The sequence below is a fragment of the Bos indicus genome, unplaced genomic scaffold (assembly GCF_029378745.1).
Source record: "Bos indicus isolate NIAB-ARS_2022 breed Sahiwal x Tharparkar unplaced genomic scaffold, NIAB-ARS_B.indTharparkar_mat_pri_1.0 scaffold_92, whole genome shotgun sequence".
In the NCBI taxonomy this organism is placed as follows: Eukaryota; Metazoa; Chordata; class Mammalia; order Artiodactyla; family Bovidae; genus Bos; species Bos indicus.
Genome location: NW_027223750.1, coordinates 13,346 through 40,612, shown reverse-complemented (window position 1 = coordinate 40,612; position 27,267 = coordinate 13,346). Strand labels below are relative to the sequence as shown.

The 27,267-nt window shown below is 46.5% G+C and overlaps 1 pseudogene; it reads right to left on the bottom strand.

The window, feature by feature from the left end:
• Positions 1–19,319: 19,319 nt before the first annotated feature.
• Positions 19,320–20,334, bottom strand: LOC139182106 (olfactory receptor 1E5-like; annotated as a pseudogene).
• Between the last annotated feature and the right edge of the window lie 6,933 nt (positions 20,335–27,267).

Here is a 27,267-nt window from a genome sequence, read left to right as displayed (position 1 = left end):
TATATGCAAGACAGCAAAAGAGACACCGAGATAAAGAACAGGCTGTTGGGCTGTTTGGGAGAAGGCGAGGGTGGGATGATTTGAGACAATCGCATTGAAACATGTATATTACCACACGAGAAATAGATCGTCAGTCCAGGTTCGATGCGTGAGACAGGGCGCTCAGGGCCGGTGCACCGGGATGACCCTGAGGAATTGGATAGGGAGGGAAGTGGGAGTGGGATTCAGAATGTGGGACACACGTACACACATGGCTGACTCATGTCAATGTATGGCAAAAACCAGAACAATATTGTAAAGTAATGAGCCTCCAATTAAAATAAATAAACAAATGTAAAAAGAGGAAAGCCAAAAACATTTGCAAAAATAGATGAAATCAACAAATTCCTTGAATGACCAAAATTCCCAAAACTAACTCAAAAAGAAAGTGAAAACCCTAGATAATCCCTAGGTCTATCAAAGATTTGGAACAGAAAACTCCAGGCCCATGTGACTTAAGTAGTGAATCCTATGAAGTACATAAAGGAGAAATATCACCAAACCCATACAAATTCTTTCATAGAGGAGATTTAACAGTTCTCAAATCATTATGGGGCCAGCCTTCCACAATACCAAAATTGGATGAAGACATTGCAAGAAAAGAAAATTATAGAACAATATTCTTCATTAAGCAAAAAAAAATGAAATGTTAGCAAAATTAATCCAGCAATATATAAAGCATTAGGACCAAAAAAGATCTATCCCAAGAATGAAGGATTGGTTATGCATTAAAATATCTTCAACCAGCGTTATTCATCACATGAAGAAAACACAGGAGAAAAACCATATGATCATTTGGATAGATGCCGCAAAAGCATTTGACAATATTCGAGAACCACTATCTTAAAAACTCTTGGAAACCTAGGACTACAAACAGACTTTCTTAATCTGATCCAGGTCACCTACAAAACTCCTACAACTAAAGGTGATAATGGAGGAAAATCGAATCCCTACACTGTGGGTGGGGACGGCTGCTGGCCTTCGATTTGGAGGCCACCGAGAGGCCTATCCAGCCAGGCAGTGAGGATCAAGCGGACTGACTGAAGTAACCTGTCCCCTCCTCGGGCAGTGGCCCTGATCCACTCGCCTCCCGTGGCACCAGTGGTTCCCCGGCAGACGCACACCCCCTATCAGATAGTGGCGCCCGAGCCCCGTCATCGCCCCCAGCAGCACTGTGTCTGTTGACTTGACCCCTTCCAGACACAGAAATAGACCAGCACCCAGCAGGCCAGCAGACACAGGGTCACCTTCCAGTTGAGGGCACCTGGCAGCTACAGCCCTCCGGAGAGCTACAAGACCTTGTTCCTGGAGAGGGAAGGCCCGTGAGAGTTGTGCCAGCAGAGGCCATGCGACTAGGGGTTTCCTGGAGGCCACTGTCCTTCCGGCAGCCCTGTGTGAGGCTGTTCGCACCGGTGCTTCTGGCGGGTCTGGGTAAGCCCCTAGCCTGGACTCCATGCCGTCTGTGTGCCTGCAGCCCCAAGAGGCCCAGCCCCATGCCATCTCCAGTGAGTCCAACAGTAGTCCTCGCTTCCCTCCTCAGGCGGCCAAGCACAGTCCACTCCGCATCCCTAGTCTCAGGACTCCAGGACCGGTTCCCCATCCACCACCATGCAAAGGCACCTGCGCGTGAACAAAGCACACAGAGATGCCAATCTGCATGCCTCTGACACGTGCTCTCTGTCTCACACACACACACGCACACCCCCCCCCCATGTGCATGACCCTGTGCACAAACACACTTATACTCCCATGTGCATGCACCTGACCACATGCTCTCTCACACACACAGGTACACACACATGTGCTAGCACCTGTGCATAGGCACTGCCTATCTTTCTCGGGCACACACACACACACAGACATGGACAGGCAGATGCCCATGTGTTGCACCTTCCTAGAGACACACGAATGCACACGTCAGCTACGTGTGGGACACCAGAGGGACAGACCAGGCGTGACGCAAAGGGGCCCCACTGCCTTCCGGAAGTTGATGACAAGGATCTGCGCTCAGCAGGATGGTCACCTGTGAGCGTGGCCAGGTTGGCAACGGCACAGACTTGGAGGTGCACAGGGACCAGGGCTCACTTGGGGTTTGCAGGCTTGGACCAGAAACAGTCACGTGCGCTGCAGAGTGTGGCAGTGTCTGCCTGACCATGCGCACTAAGGAGGTGCCCCCCACCCCCCTCCCCCACACACACACCCAGAGGCATCACCACTAAGCCGTTTACCAGGTCTCCGGGCCAAGGCAGGGCTGACTTAGAGCACCCAGACCACATGGGTGTGTGTCCGCACAGGCGGAAGGGGGCGACACGGCACACTAACGCATGAAATTTTAGCCGGGGGCGTCCATTGCCCGAGAGCCTGCAGTCATCGCGGGAACGAATGTTCGGTGGGAACCAATCGAGTGGCAGGACCAGGGTGAGTGTGCGCAGGCGCTCTGCCTATGCTGAGCTGCACGTCGCAGTACACGCCTGGGTTCTATAGGGAGGCTTCAGTCTTTCCCGCTCGCGGAGGGAGCGGGAGAGGGTTCAAGATGGAGTCCGACACTCACGGTGGAGGAGCCAGCAGGGCAGCCGATGAACACCCAGGTGCCGTGGAATTTGCAGTGGGCACAGCATGTGGTAGCTGCAGCCAGCCGGGTGGTGCTGGTGGCCAGGATGACCCTGACGACCCAGCTGGCCCTGGTGATGCCGTCAGCCGTGGAGTTCATGGAGGCGCTGGTGACCTGGCTGGTCCCAGAGGCCCCAGCGCTGCAGGAGAGTCAGGTGGTGCAGCTGCTGCCATTCCGCACATCCCGGGGCCATCACACGCTCCAGGGCCTGGTGGAGATACTCCACCTGGAGCCGCAGTTCTGAGTAATCGAGCCGTCCAGTTGTATCCTATTCCAGGAACCCCAGCGGGCCAGGCGGCCGCGGGGGCCAGGATGTGAGCTAGGGGTGGTTTGGCGGGGGCGGGGGCGGGGTGGGGGGACGGTTACAAGTGGTGCTAAAGTGTAGGAGGAGCGTACTCTGGGGGGCTGGAGGATATGGGTGAGGGGTGGTCTGGCTGTGAGGGGAAGATAGTGAGGAAAAGCACCCTGAAAGGAACCACAGTGTCGGGCAGTGATATCCAGGGTGTCTGGCGGTGGCCTTGTGGTAGAAGGCATGTTTCCGTGAGCAGGGAGCCTGTCGTACAGGCAAAATGTGTAGTGCGGGTGGTAGTGAGGAAAAGCAACCTGAAGGGTCCCAGAGGGTTGTGCAGTGATATCCAGGGTGTACTCAAGAGTATAGGCTGAGAGGTCCGGACTTTCTAGGCAGCCTCCTTGTGGGAGAAGGCGGGCCTCAGCGAGCAAGGATCCTGACGTACAGGCAAAATGAGAAATGCAGATGGTGCCTTAACCTTATGTCCACCAGAAGCCTCAGTGTGCCTTTCTCATCACACGCGGAAGCGGACCTTGCCCGCCACTTCCTGACTACACGTATTCAATTGCGAGGGCGGATTCGGAAGGAGCTGTACGTTAATGGCCGCATGATGGTTCTGTGAGTTCTAAATGGGTCCAGAGCCGGGGAGAGGGTGGTGGGTGGTGGGTGGTGGCCAAGGCCAGTCTGGGCCCAGGAGGAACCATAATGGACAGTTAAGCCTAAAGGAAAAGTGTGGTGCTCTGGGCTTGTCGGTGTGTGGGAACAGAGGGAGGACGTGCTCCTCTTCCTCCTTCTCGGAGGAAAGTTGAATGACATTTTCCCTCCCTTTCAGCCGATTGACTGCTGAAGACCCTGGCCTGCTCCAGAGGTCCATCGCTTTCTGTCTGGAGCAGCTTTCCCTGGTGATGCGGTCCTTGCAGCACTTTGGGGCCCCTGTTTCTCAGCACCGAAGAGGGGTTTAAACCTAGCCTATGTGCCCTAGCTTCAGGTGGTCTTTCCCCAGGGCATTGCTTTCTGCAGTACTTTGATTGGGCTTCATCTTATGTCTGTGCTGCTTTTTGGGGCTCAGTGTCTACATAGTTGTTTGGTGATTGTTAACTGCAGAAAATAAAACTGAGCTTTTGTGCTGTCTCTGACTTTATTTTTAGCTTCTGCACTTCCTCATACTGCATGTGTCTTTCAGTTGGAGGGGAGGTTCTGAGATCCAGATATTCGAGGACTACAACGTAATTGAAGACAATGTAAGAAGTGGGAGAATAAGAAAGTTGTATACTGTCATTTGGTATTAATTTTGGAATATTTTATGATTTTATAGTTATATTAAATGTTAAGATAAATTACCAGAGGCCTTCCCTGGTGGCTCAGATGGTAAAGAATCTGCCTGCAGTGTGGCAGACCGGGTTCAATCTCTGGGTTGGGAATATCCTCTGGAGAAGGTAATGGCAATCCACTCCAGTATTTTTGCCTGGAGAAATCCTGGACAGTGGAGCTTGCAGGCTACAATTCATGGGCTTGCAAGGAGTTGGACTCCACAAAGCAAGTGCACTTTTCACTTTTCATTTAACACCTGAAGGATGTTGTTTTTCAGTCTGTAATTTATGGCCAACTATTTGTGCCCCCATGGACTGTAGCATACCAGACTCCTTTGTCCTCCACTATCTCCTGGAATTTGCTCAAATTCATGTCCATTGAGTGGGTTATGCTATCTACCCTTCTCATCCTCTGTCTCCCCCTTCTCCTGTTGCCTTCAGTCTTCCCCAGTATCAGGGTATCTTCCAGTTAGTTGGCCCTTCACATCAGGTAGTAAAAGTATAGGTGCTTCAGGATCAGCATCAGACCGTCCAATGAATTTTCAGGGTTGATTTCCTTTAGGATCGACTGGTCTGTTCTTGCAGTCCAATTCTATCAAGAGTATCCTTGTATCCTGAAACCTTGCTAAACTCACTAATTAATTTTAGTACCTCTTTTCTAAGTCCCATTGGACTTCGTACATAGACAATCATTTTGTCTGTAAATAAATACACATTTCTTTCCAATTGATGAATTTTAACTGATTTCTGTTAAAATGAAAGCTCCAACACTTTGGCCACCTGATTTAAAGAGGTGACTCTTGGCACAGACCCTGATGCTGGGAAAGTTTGACGGCAGGAAGAAAAGGGGGCGATGGAGGATGAGATGGTGGATGGCATCAACGACTCGATGGACATGAATTTGAGCAAGTTGCAGGGGATTGTAAAGGACAGGGAATCCTGGAGTGCTGCAGTCCTTGGGTTTGTAAAGAGTTGGACATGACTAAATGAGCGGCAACAGGCAGAGGGAAGATGCTGGTGGGTTGTGTGGTTCGGCCCCTCACCATCTGCTATCTTTGTCTAGTGAGCCCCTTCTGTGGTGCATGCTGGAGAAGTCAAAGTTGCATTGTGGAATGCACATTCTAGATGGGTCCAGGTTGGGCCAGCTAGTTACCCTTGTGCGTGGTGTGGGAGGCAAATGAGATGGGAGTCTCGGTGGCCTTCCTGGGAGGCACAGAGACTCAGAGTAGAGTGCCTGTGTGTGGTGAGAGGTAGGTTGCAGCCCTGGGGGTTCTCTGCTTATGGCAGCTGACTGGGAGCATCTTTTTTTGCAGCCAGGCACTCGGTGGTGGTGGCTTTCTGTTGGTGGCCTATAGTCAACTGTCCTGGGAGTGTGCAGCACAGAGATCAACAAAGGCAGGGCCCCTTCTGTGTGTGGAGATCCCGTTGTTAAAGCTCCAACAGTGCCACCGGAAGCCCGAGGGTGGGAGCCTCTTGAGTGACACCTGCACCTCTGCGCAGCCTCTGGGGGAGCGCAGGGCTGGGGACAGAGGGAACCAGCCCCTCAGGTGGAGGAGTGGCCTGGAAATAGGTGAGAGGATCTTAGAGAGGCCCTGTCATCTCTGGGCCTTGAGATGAGAGGGGTGTTGTTGGCTCAGGAGAAGGAGGGTCCACACCACTGGCCAGGCCAGCTGGGGAAGCCTGGGCCCGCCCACCCAAAAGGGAACACAAGGAGGGGAGGGCACCCCTGAGCGGAATTGGAGAGAAAGTAGAGTGACCATAGGTCACCACAGCTGGTGTCACCTCCACAGCTCCTCTGATTCCAGGAACTTCCTTAGGACGCGTGGCTTTGTCTTGCTTTAATGCTGTTATGTCAGGAAGTCTTACTTTCCTGTTTCCATCTGTCCCTCAGCTGGAGACCTGTGAGGCCTTGGCTGTCACACCTGTCCGTATAGCTAAGGTGGATTATCAGGCAGGAGAGATGTGGTTTCTACGCTTGGTTTGATCAGTCACTGTCTCCCTAACAAAAAGGCTCATGTGAGCATAGATAGGGAAGCCAGTAACACTGGCCTGTGGACTGAGTGTCCGAGTCCCTCTTCCACTCTCAGTTCCCATATTGAAGCCCTAACCCCAGGGGCTGGAGTTTGGAGATGGGCCTTTGAGATGTACTAGGGTCTAGATGAGCTCCTGACGGTGGTGCCTCCATGGTGGGCTCAGTGAGGATGCCCATCATTCCTGACCCCCCACCTTGGGGAAGACCCCTCTTCCTAGAGATCTTACTCTTCCCCTGCTGTGTGTGTTTTACTTTGAGTTTTATTGTGGGGAGGTGTTGGAGGGTGTGGGGGAGGGACATTAACACTTATCACCTTGAGGAGATATTTAGGAGCCTCGGTCAAGGCCTTGGGAGTAGAAACCCACGGTCCTTCTCTCGGTGGCATCTCTGTGTACACTTGGCTGTGTCCATTCCACACAATCTGGGCCCACACAGGAGGGGCCTGTATGCGTAGGCCACTGGGGGGCCCTGAAGGGAGCTTGGTTTCATGAGCGAGTTGAATCCCTCTGGCCTCACGGGGTCTCCCTAGTGGCACATGTGTAGCCAGGCACGTTGGGCAGTAACCAATCTGGTGCGAGGAGGTGCCGTTAAGGGAGTCTGTGCAGGTGCACCTAGCATCCTTTCACAGAAGGGGAAGGACTTCGTGAGGGGCTCAGTCTCTCTTCAGCTCCTGTTGACCTCTAGGAAGGACGTGTGGCGGCCATGGAGTCCTTTGACAGTGGCTCAGGTTTTGTGGGCAGTGGAGAGGGTATTGAAAGAATGTCGCATGATTTTGGAGCCCACAGATCCATGGGAAACTGAGAGCAGGCCACAGATTAGGGCGCTATGGCTGGGGTGAACCCCGAGGTCCTGGGGGCATCAACTGTCCCAGTGCAAAGGGCACAGGCTTTGGCCTTGTGTGGAGCCCCAGGAGGCCCAGTGCTGGAGTTGTATCCTTTCCAAGGAGCCTACAGGTTCACCGGGGCTGTAAGGCAGTGGTTGGCAGAGGAGTGCAGTAAGATGAGCCCTAGAAGCTTCAGAGGCTGTGGGGTAGGGGGTGCCACTGGGGTACAGAAGGGAAGGAAGTCTGGGACCAAAGGAGTCCAAAACTAGCAGCCCATGAGCTGCTGCCAGATGGCCAGGGGGACTTGTGGGTGGCCTGATGGTCTGTGGTGCACAGTTCCCCCAAGGTGACCTGGGGTTAGGAGGGCCTCAGCCAGACCTGGGGGCCAGAACCAGGATGTCCACATGAGCTGGCCCTTAATCAAATATGCCAGCACCCTCTCGGTGTCCTCCCCGTCCTACCTGAATGTGGACGTGGTCAGCAGGTACCTGACCCAGGATGCTGACCTCAGCCCCGAAGCTGTTGAGAGGGAGCTGGTGGTGACTGGCAGTGACCTGATGTTGTTAGTGGACAAAAGAACTGGGGAGGTGGTGGTGCGCCCATCTCTGCCTCTGCCAAGCCCCGCCTTTACACATGCGGAGGCCAAAGGCTTGGTGAGGTGGGGCTGGACCACTGCAGTTGTCACGCTGGATGTCCACATTGATGGACCCACTGGAGAGTGCAAAGCAGGGAGTGCAGCACTTTGTGCCCCCTTCTTTTTGAATTCTCAGCTGGAAAAGGGAGGGTGAGGCCACAAGAATGTCCTGTCCTAAGTGGTGCGCCCTTCCCTAGGCCAGGATTTTTGCATTATTTGCCACTTGATTGGGAGCCTAATTGTTGGCCCCTGCTGGCCATTGAACACCCTCTGACCTCTTGTTTTGACTGGTGCTTCAATACTGGTTACCACAGATAGGAAAACTGAGCTATGTTCTGTGTTTGAGTTTCTTTTCAGCGGCCAGATTTTCTTGCCTCCGTCCTTGAGTGGGAGGGGAGGTTCTGGGTCCAGATAGTCAATCATCACAAAGCAACTGAAGGCAATTTAGGAAACGGAAGAAAATAAAAAGTATTGGGGCCCTGTTGTTCAGCATTGGCCACTGTCTACCTTTTGGAATACTTTGGTAGTTCTGAGTTGTAGGTGTACATTGAATGTATACAACAGTTGTATCAATGAGTAAGGTTTCTAAGGTTTGGGATTAACTGTTTTCTGGGGTTTTCTCATCTAACATCTGAGCTTTACCTCTGTCTAAAACTTCTTCAAACATCGCATTGAACTGATGCGTAAAAGGTGCATTGTAATGTAATTGCTCAAGACTTAAATTCGCCTCAGTTTTACCCCATTATACATAACGTCTCAGTGGGATTCTTGTAGTCTCTGTATGAATGGTTCTGTTTTTAATATAGATTCTGGGAGGTATATCTACAATACAGAATTGCTCTTCAGAAAATGTGCTGCCCCCACCAGAATGCTGTTTTCCTCACACCCGTTTTTACTATTAGATCTGTTTCCTGCCCTAGTCAAACAAACAAAACACCTCAGTTTTCATGAGCAAAGAATCCAGTAACACTAGAATAAAACTTTGTGCTTTACTGGCCCTGTTTTATGCCAAGAAAAGAAAAGTGCTGGAATGATGTGTTAAGTGTTCCCAGGATGAGGGGGGAGGCAGTTAGTGTAATCTTGAGAAAATGTAATTAAAATAAAAAATCGTTTGCAGGCTCTGTGCTAATGCACGTTAACCTGCGTTATCATGTCTAACAGTCATGATACCTCTTGGAGTTGAGGGGCTGAAGCTGAGAGGCTCGGTAACGTTCTTCAGTTCTCTCAGCTAGGATCTCAAATCCAGAGAGAGGCTGGATTTGAATCTATGCCCTTTTGATTCAAGCTTCTACATTTAAAAAATTGGAGGCTAATTACTTACAATATTGTCGTGGTTTTTGCCATACATTGACAAGAATTAGCCATGGGTGTACATGTGTTCTGGAGAAGGCAATGGCACCCCACTCCACTACTCTTGCGTGGAAAATCCCATGGACGGAGGAGCCTGGTAGGCTGCAGTCCATGTGGTCGCTAAGAGTCAGACATGACTGAGCGACTTCACTTTGAAGTTTCACTATCATGCATTGGAGAAGGAAATGGCAACCCACTCCAGTATTCTTGCCTGGAGAATCCCAGGGACGGTGGAGCCTGGTGGGCTGCCGTCTATGGGGTCGCACTGAGTCAGACGCGACTGAAGCGACTTAGCAGCAGCAGCAGCAGCAGTACATGCGTTCCCCATCCTGGACACTCCTCCCACGTCCCTCCCCATCCCATCCCTCAGGGTCATCCCAGTGCACAGGGCCTGAGCACCCTGTCTCATGCATCAAAACTGGACTGGTGATCTATTTCACATATGGTAAAAATACATGTTCCAATGATGTTCTCTAGATGTTCTTTACATCTGTGTCTCTTCTGCTGTCTCACATATAGGGTCAGTGCTACCACCTTTCTAAATGACATATCATATATATGCATTAATATACTTTATTGGTGTTTTTCTTTCTGACTTACTTCACTGTATGATAGGCTCCAGTTTCATCCACCTCATTAAAAGTGATTCAAATTCATTCTTTCTCATAGCTGAGTAATATTCCATTGTGTATGTGTACTTGGCTTTGTTATCCATTCCTCTAAGGATGGACCTCTTGGGTGTTTCCATGTCCTAGCTATTGTACACAACGTTGCTATGAACATTGGGGTACACGTGTCTCTTTCAATTCTGGTTTCCTTGGTGTGTATGCCCAGCAGTGGGATTGCTGGGTCATATGGCAGTTCTATTTCCAGTTGTTTTTTTTTTTTTTTTTAACGAATATCCACACTGTTGTCCATAGTGGCTGTACTAGTTTGCATTCCCACCAACAGTGTAAGAGGTTTCCCTTTTCTCCATACCCTCTCCAGCATGTATTGTTTGTACACTTTTTGATAGCACCCATTCTGACCGGCGTGAGATGGTACCTCATTGTGGTTTTGATTTGCATTTCTGTGATAATGAGTGATGTTGGGCATCTTTTCATGTGTTTGTTAGCCATCTGTATGTCTTCTTTGGAGAAATGTCTGTTTAGTTCTTTGGCCCATTTTTTGATTGGGTCGTTTATTTTTCTGGCATTGAGCTACATGAGCTGCTTGTGTACTTTTGAGATTAATTCTTTCTCAGTTGCTTCGATTGCTGTTATTTTTTCCCATTCTGAAGGCTGTCTTTCACCTTGCTTATACTGTCCTTTGTTGTGCAAAAGCGTTTAAGTTTAATTAGGTCCCGTTTGTTTATTTTTGCTTTCATCTCCCTTGCTCTGGGAGGTGGGTCATTGAGGATCCTTTTTGGATTTATGTTATAGAGTGTTTTTCCTATGCTTTCCTCTAATAGATTTATAGTTTCTGGTCTTACATTTATATCTTTAATCCATTTTGAGTTTATTTTTGTGAATGGTGTTAGGGAGTGTTCTAGTTTCATTCTTTTACAAGTGGTTAACCAGTTTTCCCAGCACCATTTGGTAAAGAGAGTGTCCTTTCTTCATTGTATGTTCTTACCTCCTTTGTCAAGATAAGGTGTCCATTGGTACGTGAATTTATCTCTAGGCTTTCAATTCTATTCCATTGATCTGAATTTCTGTCTGTGTGTGAGTACCATACTGTCCTGATGACTGAAGCTTTGTACAATAGCCCGAAGTCAGGCAGGTTGATTCCTCCAGTTCCATTCTTCTTTCTCAAGATTGCTTTGGCTATTCGAGTTATTTTTTTGTATTTCTCTACAAATTGTGAAATTATTTGTTATAGCTCTCTGAAAAATACCATTGAAGCTTCCACTTTTCTTGGCCACGGTACCACACGAGCCTCAGTGCTGCGGCAGGAGACTGGGATAGTGCTTTTCCTGCTGGAGGCTTCAAGGAGCATCTGTGTGAATAATGCAAATGTGGCACTGGGCAAGTGCAAGAACAGTAGATGATGGCATTGAGGAGAAGAAAGGTTGATGAGAAGCCCAGTCCTGACTTTACAGTGGCTTCCCTGTCCTGCGAAGTCCTTTTGAATCTTGAAACTTTGTTTGACCCCTTTGAGGGCGATATACCATAGTGTACCTGCTCCCAGCCACCCTGCCCTCTCTCCTCTCTCTGATTCAGGGACTTAGTAGCTAAGAAATAAAAAGTAGAACACAGTCTTTGCCACCCCAGAAGTCATCGCCACAAAGGCAGAATAAAAACAGGTGTCTTACTGAGCTGGCATGGTACCAGAATCTGATGTACGTCACAGGCAATCTCCTGAGAGATTCCAGAGACAGAGAGAACTCTCAGCCCTCTGTATAGCCAGCAGATCTGACTCCTTACCTACTTCTCCTCATGTAAGAGGACTTCACGCCACCAGGTCTCACTTTTGCTTCATCCTAAGTATGCCCAGCAAGTGCGGTGACTCTTATGTATTAGTTAATTGATGTTTGGGACTTAGATTTGAACCCCACCCCATCTGCTGCCCCTTCCAAATTCATATTTGAAGTCTTTAAATCCAGTATGGCTCTATCTGGGCCTCCCACATGGAGCAGTGGTAAAGAATCCACCTACCAACGCACAGGATGCAAGAGACGGCGGTACAGTCCCTGGGTCGGGAAGATCCCCTGGAGAAGGGCATGGCAACCCATTCCAGTATTCTTGCCTGGAGAATCTTACGGATAGAGGAGCCTGGTGGGCTACAGTCTATGGGGTCGCAAAGAGTCAGACACAACAGACTGTGCACACGCGCACACGCATGCACACACACTCAGCTCTATTTGCAGAAAGGGCTCTCAAGAACATGATTAATGTTACATGAAGTCCTATGAATGGAGCCCTGCCGTAGAGATGATCATATGAAGGAAAGTGAGACAGAAAGACAAGTATCATGTTATATTACTAATATGTGGAATCTAAAATGTGATACAAAAGAATTTATTCACAAAGCAGAAACAGAAGCTTGCAGGTGTAGAAAACAAACTCATGATTATCAAAGGGGAAAGGCTTGGTAGGGACACATTTAGAGTTTGGGATTAGCAGTTACAGACTGCTGTATATGAAATAGAAAAACAATTAGTTTCTACTGTAGAGTGCATAAAGCTATATTCAGTAGCTTATAATTAGCTATAATGGAAAATAATATGAAAAAATATATACAACTGAATTACTTTGCTGTACACCAGAAAATAGCACAACACTGTAAATCAAATATACTTCAAATTTCTACCAAAAGAATGAGGCCTTGGTCTCACAAGCATTCGTCTGACTGTGCACACTTGCACATGCACACATAAACAAACACTTCCGTGTCCTTATAAGAGGACATCTGAGAGCACATGCATTCTCTCTCTCCCTCTCACCGTGCCTCCACCTTTCTTATCTCTCTGTTTCCACATGTGCACTGACGAAAGACCACAAGGCAGTATAGATGGTGGCTGTCTACAGCCTAGAAAAAGGGTCCTCACTGGAAGCCAAATTTACTGGCTCCCTGATTGTGAACTTATAGCCTCCAGAACTGTGAGAGAATAAGTTTCAGTTCTTTAGTCCACCCAGTGTGGATCAGGGGAGTGATTCAGCATCTTGTTACAGCATCTAAAGCATACTAATCCAATTGGTTTATACTAGTGAAATACTAGCTTCTCATCTTTATGACAGGACCCAGTTTCGCAATTGGGAGCCAGGTGCCCACTGAAGTTAGGTGTTTCCTCTCCAATGGAAACTGGGAGAAAGAGAGTGCTGTCTTGATTGATGTTTACATTCCAAAGAGATGTTTCCTAGGTCCTTGAAAAAGACATTTCTGGGTTATAAAGCTGAACAGGAGGTTTTTATGGCCTTGAAAAGTATAGTCGTACTTTCAGGGACTTTCCTGGCAGTCCAGTGGTTAGGCTTCTGAGCTTCAACTGCAGGGCGTACTGGTTCGATCCTGGTCAGGGAAGCAAGATCCTGACTGCAGATCATGGTGCAGTGAGTGCGTGTGTGCTCAGTTGCTCAGTCGTATCCGATTCTCTGTGACCCTCTAGACTGTAGCCCACCAGACTCCTTTATCCTTGGGATTCTCCAGGCAAACATACTGGAGTGGGTTCCCATTTCCTCCTTCATGCTGCAGACAAAACATGAAAAAACAAAATGAAATTATATGCATAGTTTCGAAGGGAGACACAGAAACAACTTATACGTTTCTAAACAAATGATTTAAGGAAAGGAGGGGCCACCTCCCCCCTTATTTTCAACAGGGAATATTGGGGCTCTTAGTTTTAATTTGTGTGTAGTCTTACAGTAGCTCTTTCTACAATCTGGCGCATCCTGCAAACTTGCTAAACTCCATCATTAGACTAGTCGTTCTTTTGGAGACTCCACCAGATTTTCTGTATGGGTGTACATGTCTGCAAATAAAGGCAGTTTTTCTTCTTTCTCTCCAATCTGGATGCTCACATTACATTTATTGCTCCATTTCTCTCATTATGTGTTGGACTCTCCCAGTTTTCTGCATGCCTGGTTAATTTAGATTGGCTATCAGGCATTACGATTTCACCCAGGGTTCTGGGTATTCTTTGTATTCTGAAATATATGCATAAGCTTTGATCTGAGATGCTGTGAAGTGACTTTGAAATAGTTGGAAGCTTTTGATATTTGCTTTGAAGATTTGCTAGGTGGGGCCAGAGCACCTTTCAGTGTCAGTTCAGTCACCCAGTCGTGTCCGACTCTTTATGGCCCCATGGACTACAGCACACCAACTCCCAGAGTTTACTCAAACTCATGCCCATTGAATTGGTGATGCCATCTAACCATCTCGTCCTCGGTTGTCCCCTTTTCCTCCTGCCTTCAGTATTTCCCTGCATCAGGGTCTTTAAAATGAGTCAGTTCTCTGCATCAGGCCGCCCAAGTATTGGAGTTTCAGCTTAAACATCAGTCCATCCCATGAATATTCAGGATTCATTTCCTTTAGGATGGACTGCTTGGATGTCTTTGCAGTCCAAGGGACTCTCAAGAGTCTTCTCCAACACCACAGTTCAAAAGCATCAATTCTTTGGCGCTCAGCTTTCCTTATAGTCCAACTCGCACATCCTTCCTTTCGGTGTAGGATTCATATTTTCCCCACACTACTCAGGCGAGAGTGCTGTGAGCTCTCTGCCCCAGGCCTCCTGAAATTATGAGGTTTCTCACTGTGATCGGTGGGGACAGCCACCAGTCCCTCTCCAGCTTGGGTACTGGGCAGAGTTACCAATTATCCTCTCCAGTGGCCCTTTCCTTAACCTTGAGCACTTTCTTCACAGTCCTGTGGAGGTCAATGGTCTGTGGCAGACTCCAGGGGCCCCTCTCTCCATATGCAGGTTTCTCTCCCACTGTTTGTCCCTTCACTCCCATCTTCTGCCCACCAATCTAGGGCCCTTCGAATTTCAATGCCATTTCCTAAACGCCAGGTATTCATTGGCTTCCACCAGGAAACTCTCTCTCCAGACAGTCAGCTGGGTATAATTGCTGGGCTAACTTGTATACATACCTGTGACTTACTTTTTACATAACTGGAGATTTTATAGTTCTTCATCTCCTACACCTATTTTCCCCACACCCCACCCTTCTGCAAGACACTCATTTGTTCTGTCTCTATGATTCTGCTTTCCTTTTTTTTTTTTTTTTTAGATTCCACACATAAGAGAGAGCATGCAGTATTTGTCTTCCACCGTCTTGGCTTATTTTGCTCAGCAAAATACCCTCTAGATTCATTCATGTTGTCAAAATGGCAAGATTTCATATTTTATGGCTGAGATATATATGAACTGAGGATGAGATGGTTGGATGGCATCACTGACTCAATGGACACGAGTTTGAGTAAACTCCAGGAGTTGGTGATGGACAGGGAGGCCTGGTGTGCTGCAGTCCATGGGGTCACAAAGAGTTGGACATGACTGAGCGAGTGAACTAAACTGAACCGATACACGCACCACATTTTGTTTGTTCATTCATCTGTTAGCGGATCCTTCTGTTGCTTCCACTTCTTGGCTACTGTAAATAGGACTGCAACAAACATTGGACTTCATATATCTTTTCACATTAGTGCTTTTGTTTTCTTTGAATAAATACTCACATGTGAGATTGCTGGATCATATGACCGTTCAATTTTTAACGTTTTCAGAAACCTCTATACTGTTTTCCATAGTGATTGCATCACTTTACATTCCCAACAGCAACGTACAAGGCTTCCCTTTCTCCACATCCACACCAACACTTGTTATTTGTTGTCCGCCTGGTGACAGCCACTCTGAAAGACTTTGATGATATCACATTGGGGTTTTGATTTGCACTCCCATAGGTATTTGCTCTGGACCTCAGCTTTGTGGTCTGTTACTTCAAGTTAGCAAGAGTACCTACTTGGCAGGGTTGTCATGAGAACTGACTGGTGAGCATGAATTAAGTGGGTAAAATTAGGATACATATGAAGTCAGTATCATGCAAATGTTGGCCACCATTCTTTCTTTGTCTCTTCTTTATTTTTTAATTATGAAAGCATGATAATCTTTTTACAGAAGACTTGGAAAATACAGAACAAAGGTACATATAGTTCTGCGACATATATCACAATTAATTTTCAGTACAGAGATAAGGATTTTTAGTTGGACTTTCAATATCAAACTCTGAAAAATTAATGGAATGAATATACACTAATGTAGAACGATATAGTAGACCTGAAATGCACCATGAACCAATTCAATGTAATTTAGATGTATCTAATTTTCACACATAAGAGTCCCTTGGACTGCAAGGAGATCCAACCAGTCCATTCTGAAGGAGATCAGGCCTGGGAATTCTTTGGAAGGAATGATGCTGAAGCTGAAACTCCAGTACTCTGGCCACCTCATGCGAAGAGTTGACTCATTGGAAAATACTCTGATGCTGGGAGGGATTGGAGGCAGGAGGAGAAGGGGGCTACAGAGGATGAGATGGCTGGATGGCATCACTGACTCGATGGACGGGAGTCTGAGTGAACTCCGGGAGTTGGTGATGGACAGGAAGGCCTGGCGTGCTGCGATTCATGGGGTCGCAAAGAGTCAGACACGACTGAGCGACTGAACTGAACTGAACTGAATTTTCACACAAGAGCAGGATACAAATCCTAAGTACCCACGGGCTATAAACTAGGAGACACTGGAACATACACAGGGACATAAGAACATGAAAGTGAAAGTGTTAGTCACTCAGTTGTGTCCAACTCTTTGTGATCCCATGGACTGTAGCCTAACAGGCTCCTCTGTCCATGGACATGTCCAGGCAAGAATACTGGAGTGGTTTGCTATTTCCCTGTCCAGGGGATCTTCCTGAGCCAGGGATCAAACCTGAGTCTCCTGCAATTCGAGCAGATTATTTGCTGTCAGGGAGGCACCAGGGAAACCACCAGGGAATCCCATAGGAACATAAAACCAGGTACAAAAGTTCAAACAGAGTCTGCTGTAATATCACTGGAATTGTTAGAAAGCAATATCAAAAGAGATTTGAAAATAACCCCCATAATTTCAAATGCAGTGTGACATTTACCAAGAGAGATCTTTGACTTAGCCATTGAAAGCCTCAATAGTTGGCCACCATTCTTTACTGTGTTGCTGCTATTGTAGTCATCGCTATGTGTACCAGTTACTGTGGCTGCATAAGAAATTACCCTGAAAAGGTGGTGGCTTAAAACCTGCACAAGTTGTGTGCATAGAGTCTGTGGGTTGTGATGCTCCGTGATGTCTCTCTCCGTGATGTCTGAGGCCTTGGCTGGGAAGGCTGAGGCAGGTGGTCACGGAATCCTCTGGGGGCACACTCACTCACATGTCTGCCACCTGGGATGCACAGAAGGCGGTCTCTGAGGACCAGAGCACTTTAGGGGATCTTGGCTTCCTCCCAGTGCGGTGTCCTCTGGGGATATTGTCTTCCCAGAGGCAGCTCAGGGATCCCACCATCCTGCGACCAGTCCAGAAGCAGCACTGCCATCTGCCACTCGGCCTTGGACGTCATACAGCATCACTTTCTGCCACACTCCCTCAGAACAACCAGTCCCAATCCAGCTTAGACTCAACTGTCGGGGACACGGACCCCACCTCTGTCTGTAGAGAAGGCTGAAAAGCCCACCTCAGCAGAGCACCTGGGCCCGACGGCCATCGTGTCCATTAGCCAGAAAGGCTCCCGGCTACACAGTTAATGATGGTTGTCATGTTTATGTGTGGAGAAAGGTGGGTGAATCCATTCTCTTCACTTGCACAGGGAATGTCCTTTATGAAGGTAGCAGGTAGCTCTGTGGTGTGAGAAAGGTGTTGACTATCCCTGATCAGCCCAGGAGTTTGAGGCATCACCCTCTCCCCCGCTGCCCCTTCTCCTGTCTTCCTCAACACGTGCATCCACTGCCACAGGGTGAAAGGAGCACCTCATGGCAGATTTACGAGTCTTGAGAAGAAAACACCACTCCCCCAGAAGCAGAAGGTGGGAACATCATCTCTTGCCTCATGACATTCCTCATCTAGAAAACAGGGACTATGCCGGCATCTCTATCACAGGATATTCTGAACATTGAATTGTTAAATAAACTCACTCAAAATAGTGCCTGCCCAGCACAAAACAAACCATTCCATTACTCGTAGTGAGGTAAAAATTCACGGGGCACTCAGAGTTTGAGATGACTCTAGAAAGACATATAGAATGCATGGAAAATTAAGTGTTCATGCAGACAATGCTTAAAATTCTCCAAGCCAGGCTTTAGCAATACATGAACTGTGAACTTCCAGATGTTCAAGCTGGTTTTTGAAAAGGCAGTGGAACCAGAGAACAAATTTCCAACATCCACTGGATCATGGAAAAGGCAAGAGAGTTCGAGAATAGCATCTATTTCTGCTTTATTGACTATGCCAAAGCCTTTGACTGTGTGGATCACAATAAACTGTGGAAACTTTTGAAAAATATGGGAATACCAGGCCACCTGATCTGCCTCTTTAGAAACCTGTATGCAGGTCAGGAAGCAACAGTTAGAACTGGACATGGAGCAACAGCCAGGTTCCAAATAGGAAAAGTAGTACAGCAAGGATGTATATTGTCACCCTGCTTATTAACTTATAGGCAGAGTACATCTTGAGAAATGCTGGGCTGGAGGAAGCACAAGCTGGAATCAAGATTGCCAGGAGAAATATCAATAAGTTCAGATATGCAGATGACACCATTCTTATGGCAGAAAGTGAAGAAGAACTAAAGAGCCGCTTGATGAAAGTGAGAGAGGAGAGTGGAAAAAGTGGGCTTAAAGTTCTACAATCAGAAAACTAAGATCATGGCATCTGGTCCCATCATTTCATGTCAAATAGATGTGGAAAAATTGGAAACAATGACTGAATTTATTTTTTTGTGCTCTAAGATCACTGCAGATAGTAACTGCAGCCATGAAATAAAAACTTTCCTTACTCCTTGGAAGGAAAGTTATGACCAACCTAGACGGCATATTAAATAGCAGAGACATTACTTTGTCATAAAAGGTCCGTCTAGTCAAGGCCATGGTTTTTCCAGTGGTCATGTATGGATGTGATAGTTGGACTATAAAGAAAGCTGAGCTCAGAGAATTGATTATTTTAAACTGTGATGTTGAAGAAAACCCTTGAGAGTCCGTTGGACTGCAAGGAGATCCAACCAGTCCATTCTAAAGGAGATCAGTCCTGGGTGTTCATTGGAAGGACTGATGTTGAAGCTTCAACTCCAGTATTTTGGCTACCTGATGTGAAGAGCTGATTGATTTGAAAAGACCCTTATGCTTGGAGGGATTGAGGGTAGGAGGAGAAGGGGACGACAGAGGATGAGGTGGCTGGATGGCATCACCGACTCAATGGACATGGGTTTGGATGGACTCCGGGAGTTGGTGATGGACAGGGAGGTCTGGCATGCTGCGGTTCATGGGGTCGCAAAGACTCGGCCATGACTGAGGGACTGAACTGGACTGAACTGAAGACAGGCTGTCCAACCTTCCCCTCCATGGCCTGGCACACGAGAGTCACTCGGGGACAAGTGGCTGAATGAGCAGATGGGTGTCAGGACAGCAGAAATTTGCGGCTGAGCTGGGCATCTGATAACATCCATCTTGTGGACAGTCCCTTCCCACCTGAAGGTACAGAGAAGACAAGCCACTTTGTCTTGTTTTGACCAAGAAGAAACAACTGTTACTGAGACAAGAGCCTTCTCCAGCCCAGGAGGCTCCTCAGGGTCCCTTTCATGTCCTCGTTCCTCTGACTGTAAACGAAAGGGTTGAACATGGGAGGTACCAGCGCATACAACACCATGGCCACTGACTCCATGGCTGTGTAGGAGGAAGAGGGGAGCAGGGACACCCCAAACAGGGTCCTATAGAATAGTGACACCACAGCAAGGTGGGGACTGCAAGTGGAAAAGGCTTTCAGCTTGTCCTGGGACGACCAAAGTCTCAGGATGGCTGAGAAATTCTGCATGCAGGAGGCAGAGATACAAACAAAGGGAGTGACAAAAAGAAAGCTCCCCATGGTATAAACCACCAACTCACTGAAGCAGACATCTGAGCAGGAGAGCTTTAGCAATGTATAGAGTTCACAGAAGATGTGGTGAATTCAGACACCTTGCGCAGAATGACAGTGTGCTCATGAGGACAGTGTGGATAGGGATAGATGTTTGTGACTATCAGAGCCACAGGCGCTGATGTGATACAGTGTTGGGGGCTCATGGTTGTGGCATAGTGGAGAGGGTGACATATGGCTACAACTCTGTCATAGGCCATCACAGCCAAGAGGACGTTGTCCAGCTATGGAAACAGGAAATACATCTGAGTGAGGCACGCCACGTAGGGGATGGATTGGCTCTGGGTTTGGATGTATAGCAGCATTTTTGGTACAGTGAAAGAGGTGAAGCATGTGTCCACGCTGGACAGGGTGTCTATGAAGACTTACACGGGGGTGTAGAGGTTGGAGGTCGAGCCGATGGCGAGCATGATGAGTACAATCCCCACCACAGCAACCAGGTCCATGGACAGGAACAGACAGAAGAGGAGGGGCTGATATTTGGGCACTCCTCCATCTCCAATGCCTCTAATGGCTCTCTACCACATTCCTCTTCCACTGCGGCCTGTGGCCAACCCTGCTCCCCGGGAAGGGCTCTGGAGACCTCCAAGGAAGCCAGAAGAGCCGTGGCCTCCTCAACTCCTTCCATCCCCTCCCAAGCAGATGCTTGAACCCCAAGGAGACTGGGGTCTCGGCCCGCCCCGCCACCAGCTCTATCCGGGCCACCTGGGATCCAATAGTGCTCCTCTGTGGCAGACATGGCAGGAGAGACATGCCAGACAGGGATCCTTCTGCAGTGATGCCTGTGGGGAAGATGGTGGCCGCCAGGCTGAGTGTTGCGCTGAGGAGACGCTGTTGGCAGTGGGACCACAGGGTGGGGGTGGGGACAGCAGAGACGTCGGCTGCCCAGGGAACAGGAGTCTGTGAGTTGCTGGTGTGGGCCCCACAACAGGAATGGTGAGGGCGGGGGGGGGGGGGGGGGGGGAGGGAGGGCCCGCAGACCGGCCCACAAAGACGGAAGCTGAGCCGTCGGTGGATAAGGCGCAAAAGACCCTGATGGGCTGGCGACGGTTAGGTGGAGCTGGAAGGGTCAACCGCGACCACTTCCTCCAGCACCAGCTCTAGGCTCATATGCCAGGAGGCAAGGATTGGCCATGACCGCCGTCCAATGAGTGATCAAGGCTTTCAGATTGCATGGGAGCCTTCCAGCACCAGGTCATACTTTGAGCCCACAGGAGTCCCTTCCTTTCCATTGCTGCTGCTGCTGATGCTGCTGCTAAGTCGCTTCAGTCGTGTCCAACTCTGTGCGACCCCATAGACGGCAGCCCACCAGGCTCCCTCATCCCTGGGATCCTCCAGGCAAGAGTACTGGAGTGGGTTGCCATTTCCTCCTCCAGTGCATGAAAGTGAAAAGTGAGTGAAGTCGCTCAGTCCTGTCTGACTCCTAGCGACCCCATGGACTGCAGCCTACCAGGCTCCTCCGTCCAGGGGATTTTCCAGGCAAGAGTAGTGGAGTGGGGTGCCATTGCCTTCTTTGTCCTTTACATTGCACCATTGCAAAAACGAAATGGTAATGTCCCTACAGGCGGCACCCTGGGGTATGGGAAGCTGGGTGTGGTCCCCAGTTGCCACCTTGTGTCAGCTCAGATCATCAGAGATACACTTATTTTAAAAAGTTCATAAAGGCTTGAGAAAGAACATCAAAAGTAAGAGATGGAGAAATTGGAAAACATAAACTGAATTAAATGGGAGCACTGAATATGAAATAGAAAAAAATGAAACAAACTACATAAAACTAAAAGATCATCATATGGTCCAGTTGATTTTAAGCATGGCTGCTCATTAGCAACATATCTGTAGCTTTGGAGAATAAAAGCAATACCTTGGCATTTTTCAAAAAATTCTAAGATAATTCTGATATGTGTCAGGTTTTTCTCTTAAATGGTAGCTTTGGTGATATAGAATTCTGCTACTTTTGTGTTGACCACTCATGGTACAATGGTATTAAGTGAATAATAGTTACTCACTAGTACGTATAATATATATTTTAGAAAACTTATTAATGTTTGCCTAACTAAAAATTTTATGACATTTTGATTCCACTTGTTTGACTTAGTATGAACAGAATGCTAGACTTCTAATTTTAAAAATAGATGTGCAACAACCAACAAAGTTTTACTATATAACCCTGGGAACTGTAGTCCCTTTGTCAATCTCTTGAAATACCTATAATGGAAAATAAACTGAAAAATAATATATGTGTATATGTATAACTGAATCACCTTGCTCTGCACCTGGAACTTTGTAAGGCAACTATACATCAATAATATATGTATATATGTATATTTATTATTATTATATATTTATTTTCTTTATATAAATATAAAGAAAAAAAAGATAAAGTGTATAGATCACATGTGAGCAACTGTTTCAACCTCTTGTGAGAGTCAGAAGGAAAATTTGGAGGTTTTAATGTTGCTAAAGTTACTTAGAAAAGAACATACAAGTTGACGTGTATGCCTCGAGAATGGAGACTGGAGAGTGGAAGGAGTAAAAATAGGAGCTGAAAAGGGATTCATCAGGGCTCCCCAGTTCACTTCAAGGCTCCGAGAATTGAAGAGAGACTTCTTTTCATGACTGGGCTAATCACCCCTCCCAAATGCATATATTTAAATGTTTCCCCACTCCATCCCCCAGGAGATGGTATTTGGGAGTTATGGCCTTTAGTAGGAGACACAGTGAAGATAATCAACCTTGCCCTATATAGAACTTATGCATTATAGATTTCACCCCTTGTACCGGCCTTGTTTTGTCTTACCTAACTCATCATACTCAATATTTTCAATGGGGATAGTCCATTGGGTCCCAAGCTGTTGAGCCCATTTCTAAGTGACAAAGACTCAATTTAACTTTATGAGCCATATGTCCGAGTGCCTATGCCCACTACCTGATATTTTAGGAGAATGGCTGCTATGATCTGGAGCACTGAAACACCACAATCATAAAATTCTTGAGGCAAATACATCTATTGGCTCTCTTCAGTAGCTCCCTTAACACGATAGGGGTATCTTTTAAAAATTTAGTGATATCTTCAAGTATTCCTCTATTTTGTTCTCCAGTATTATGTTCAAAGAGTTTTCCTAAAGCATGCATTTTCAGCATTTGCTGAAAAGTGAAAGTGAAAGTCACTCAGTCATGTCATGTCCGACTGTTTGCGACCCCATGGACTACACAGTCCATGGAATTCTCTGGGCTAGAGTACTGGAGTGGGTAGCCATTCCCTTCTCCAGTGGATCTTCCAAATCCAGGGATCAGACCCAGGTCTCCCACATTGCAGGAGGATTCTTTACCAGCTGAGCCACAAAGGAAGCCCAGCATTTGTTGAAGTCAATTCCCAATCTATTTGCAGAAGTCTTAAGCCAATAAGCACTTTTTATGTTTAAAAGTATTATTGCACTATTAAAAACACCAATACAGTATACTAACTCATATATATGGAATTTAGAAAGATGATAACAATAACCCTGTGTACGAGACAGCAAAAGAGACACTGATGTATGGAACAGTCTTATGGACTCTGTGGGAGAGGGAGAGGGTGGGAAGATTTGGGAGGATGGCATTGAAACATGTAAAATATCATGTATGAAACGAGATGCCAGTCCAGGTTCAATGCACAATACTGGATGCTTGGGGCTAGTGCACTGGGACGACCCAGAGGGATGGTATGGGGAGGGAGGAGGGAGGAGGGTTCAGGATGGGGAGCACATGTATACCTGTGATGGATTCATTTTGATATTTGGCAAAACAAATACAATTCTGTAAAGTTTAAAAATAAAATAAAATTTAAAAAAAAAAGAAGCAAAAAAAAAAATATTATTGCACTATTGTGGTGAATGTCACAGGCATTTAGTACGTTCACAATGCTTTTCAGCCATTCTCTCTGTTGTCCCTAAATAAATCATCACTCCTAAAGGAAACCCCATGCCAGTAATCAGTCCTTTTCCATTTCCCCCTCACTGCAACCAGGCTCTGATAAGTACTAATCTTTTGTTTCCCTCTATGAACTTACATTTCTAGATAGCTGAGAGAAATAAAATCCTACAATATGTTACCTTTTGTGTCTGGCCTCTCTCGTTCCTTTTTGCGGCTGAATGCTATGCCCGTGTACAGAGGGTCACTTTTGTTTATGAATGTGAGACAAGTTGAGGACAAGTTGGTGGATCCTTGGGATGTTTCCCATTTGGGTTCCCATTTCGGTTACGGCTGCTATGAACGTGGGGATAGAACTGTTTGTTACCTTTTGTTTGAACAAATACTTCTAATTCTTTGGCTTATATAGCTAATAGTGGAATTGATGAGACAACCATAAGGCTTTTACCTTTTCAGGAGCTTTCAGGCTCTTTTTTACAGCTACTTGCTGTTGTTCATTTGTGCCACTCAGTTGTGTCGGACTTTTTGCAATCCCATGGACTGCAGCACGCCAGGCTTCCATTTCCTTCACCATCTCTCAGAGTTTGCTCAAACTCATGTCCATAGAGTTGGTGATGCCATCCAACCATGTCATCCTCTGTTTTCCCCTTCTCCTCCTGCCTTCTATCTTTCCCAGCATCAAAGTCTATTCCAATGAGTTGGCTCTTTGCATCAGGTGGCCAAAGTATTGGAGTTTCAGTTTCAGCATCAGTCCTTCCAGTGAACATTCAGGGTTGATTTCCTTTAGCATTGACTGGTTTGATTTCCTTGCAGTCCAGGGGACTCTCAAGAGTGTTCTCCAACACCGCAGTTTGAATGCATCAATTCTTTGGCGCTTAGCCTCCTTTATGGTCCAACTCTCACATCCATACATCACTACTGGAAAAACTTTGACTATATGGACTTTTGTGATCAAAGTAATGTCTCAGCTGTTTAATTCACTGTCTACGTTTGTCATAGCTCTCCTTTCAAGGAGCAAACATCTTTTAATTTCATGGCTGTACTCACCATCTGCAGTGATTTTGGAGCCCAATAAAATAAATCTGTCAACGTTTCCATTGTTTCCCCATCTATTTGCCATTAAGTGGTGGGACCAAATGCCATGATCTTAGTTTTTTGAGTGTTGAGTTCTAAGCCAACTTTTTCACTCTCCTCTTTCACTTTCATCAAGAGGCTCTTCAGTTCCACTTTGCATTCTGCCATAAGTGTGGTGTCATCTGCATATCTCAGGTTATTGATATTTCTCCCAGCAATTTTGATTCCAGCTTGATCTCCATCCAGCCTGGAATTTCACGTGATATATTCTGCACATAAGTTAAATAAGCAAGGCAACAATTTACAGCCTTGACATACTCCTTTCCCAATTTGGAACCAGTCCACTGTTCCATGTCCGGTTCTAACTGTTGCTTCTTGACCTCCATACACATTTCTCAGGAGGCAGGTAAAGTGGTCTGATATTCCCATCTCTTTAAGAGTTTTCCACAGTTTGTTGTGATCCACACAGTCAAAGACTAGTGTAGTTATTGAAGTAGAATGACGCTACTTGTGATCTTCTTGATGCAAACATATTCGAAGATCAGAGAGCTTCTTTCCAATGAAATGAACTAATATGATACCTTGCTTATGTAGAACTTCACTTTAAATTTATTAAAAATAAACAAAAATGGTTATTTTGGTCTGAGGATTATGTGTGGACCTTCATTACAAAGTATACTCTCTGTCCCAGCCCACTGATCAGTAAGTGGCCACCCTCCTGCACAGAATTAATAGTAATCATTTAATTCTCACTTGAGCTCTCTAAGATAGGTACTATTCCTCACATTTTCCATCCAAGAGGGGAGATGATGTAGTAGAAGTCAGAGCTTAGACTCTGAAGCGAGACTGGCTGTGTTTGAATTTCACCTGTGCCACTCTCTAGCTGTGGAAGCTTAAGCAACTTACACAGCTTTGCTTTGCCTAAGTTTCCTCATCTCTAGAGTAAGATAGTAATAAGACTTCCATGTAGGATACAATGAGTTAATTCATGGAAAGCACTGAAATTATTCTTGCCAGATATACAATCAATGCTCCAAAAATGGAAGACACTCTGGAGTTAAGTGGACTTTTTCTTCTGGCCAGTTGATAGGACATATGAGAAGGAAAAATATGGATCACTGAAGCCAATTAGAAGACAAAACATAGGTCATGGGAGCCACCTGACCTTATCCATAGCTCCTGAGATGAGTTTTGAAACTCTGAGTGAGGGGAGGGTCCGGTGTACAGAAGGGTTGGTAAATGCAGTCCAGGGGGAGTTAGAGCCTAGGATATGTTCCAAATGTGTCTGCCTCAGTCAGAAGCTCCTGGAATCCAGGAGATCAGAAAAGGCTCTTTCTGACACAGGCTCCAGGAAGGCTTTAGAGCCCCAAGCAATACAGTAAGTTCCCATGTGCGAATCTTCAACTTGTGAGCTTTCAAAGATGCAAAAATTGCAGCTTTCCCTCCATCTCCTATGGCTGGCAATCTTCCAGCCATACTATCTCCCACTTCCTTTCTCTCTTCCAGTCAGTAACGCTTCTTGCCTGTTCATTCAATGCCAGCCCCTGTTATACTGTACTAGTATACTTTTCAAGGTAGTGTATTCTAAGACTAAAAATGTTTTCATTATTTTCTGTGTTTGTTTGTTTATGTATTAGTCATGTGTAATGGAGAAGGAAATGGCAACCCACTCCAGTGTTCTTGCCTGGAGAATCCCAGGGACGGGGGAGCCTGGTGAGCTGCCGTCTGTGGGGTTGCACAGCGTCGGACACGACTGAAGTGACTTAGCAGCAGCAGCGGCAGCATGTGTAAAGTATTATAAATATATTACAATAGTACTATATAGCCGATTGTGTTAATTGTGTATCTAGGTTAACTTTGTTGAACCTAACACATACATTGGACTTCTGAAAGCACTCTCGGAATGGAACTCATTCATATGCAGGGGCTTAATATATATACAAACTACTACCCTCTCTGAATCACAATAAATTCATTTTAAACGTGCTGCTATCCCGTTAATTTAGAAGTGGCAATGTACAAAGCAACTGATCGTTCATGATGGCTATTCTTTACAAGACCTGAAGTGTAGTTTCTGGCGTACCCAGTAGGGGTGGTAAACCCTTAAGTTACGTGGAACCAGCTTATTGCCTTACTTTATAATTTGGAATGACTAGACTTAGTGTTTTATTGTCATCACAGAATTTAAAGGCTTACACATATAACATTATTCAAAGCTCTTAGTCCATATCAAGTTAATGTTTCTGCTTTCCTTTTCAATGAGACTCTCAAGTATTTCCTATAGCAGCAGCTTCAGCAGTTATACCTTTCTGTCAGCAGCTTTGTCTAGATATTCATGTGGACATGCTCTTCTTCGCAATGGAGCACAGGACAAAAGAAAAAGAATTTTCTCTGGGGTTCTGATTTACTATAATGAGGGATAAGTGGGCTTAGGGCAATCACTCTCATGGAGAGCAAAAGGGAAATTTAGGTGAACATAATGTGAATTGGTGGGAAAAAGCCTCACTTGCACACCCCTTACTTGGGTTTGGATCTCAGTTTTTGACTACTAAAATGTGTTCACAATGCACACTGGAAG